Consider the following 961-nt stretch of genomic DNA (forward strand, 5'->3'; position numbering starts at 1 on the left):
TTCTGCCCGGAGATGAAGTCGGTTCCGCCGCAGCACTGCACCTCCTTGTGTGTTAATGAGGTAAGACCTCGGAGTGACACACTCTTTTGAGACGATTGCTGGCATGGGCGCGGGAAGGGGGGTGCTGAGGGCGCTGCAGCACCCCCTAGCGGCNTCCGACAGCTCATTTTTCACTTTGGTGTGGTCCCTGATGTTCAGTGGAACATTACTACTGTATTCAGGCCATCCTGCCCTAATCAGCTTGATGACAGCCTGAAGCTCACTGTCGGCTGCTGTCTCTTTTCTGATATTCTCCATTCTCGTTGGAGATGCTGGGATGCCCTGTATCACTGTGGCTAAATAGCATGCCACATGTTCTTGAGTGTCAGTCTCTACCTTTGTGTGTGTCTGTGGTAGGGGTTTCACAACTACCAATATTTACTAGTCGACACATTTTTCAAAATAGTAGTCGACTAGTCGACTAGTCGTTACGTCATAATAAAGACACACAAAGAGAGGTGTACAACTGTATTTTATATTGGAACTCATACAGTAACATTAAACACTGCATTTTAATTTGTGTTACATGGCTGAGTAAATAACAAACAGTAACTGGACTCACCAAAATCGACAGCAACAAACTCTTGTTTACATAAATTCCACGTAAATCCAGTGCGCAACACTTTATTCGCTGTCCTCCACGATAACGTCCACCTTTCCATATTTTTGGTTTGGTTTGAACACCAACGCATCGACATGTCAGGGAAGGAGGCTTGACCGCTTTCGGTGACAGTGTTGCCTGCCAGGGAAAAAACCCTCTCACTCGGGGTGCTTGTGGCTGGAATAGCCAGGTAGCTCCTCGAAAGCGGGGGAAGCGGTGCACGTTTTCTGCCCACCACTCCAGTGGATTATCCATTGTGGGGAGTATGCGGTGTCCGCTGGCAGTAATCCCGTAGCTCATCATCCGCATCACTGTTGACCC

General features: G+C 48.3%; 1 long non-coding RNA gene across 1 annotated transcript in view; it reads left to right on the forward strand.

Annotated features, from left to right (window-relative positions):
* Positions 1-961, forward strand: part of LOC104965718 (uncharacterized) — an 8,676-nt gene that overhangs the window by 7,383 nt on the left and 332 nt on the right. The window lies entirely within an intron of this gene.

This window comes from Notothenia coriiceps, unplaced genomic scaffold (assembly GCF_000735185.1).
Source record: "Notothenia coriiceps isolate Sejong01 unplaced genomic scaffold, NC01 NC01_scaffold00037246, whole genome shotgun sequence".
In the NCBI taxonomy this organism is placed as follows: Eukaryota; Metazoa; Chordata; class Actinopteri; order Perciformes; family Nototheniidae; genus Notothenia; species Notothenia coriiceps.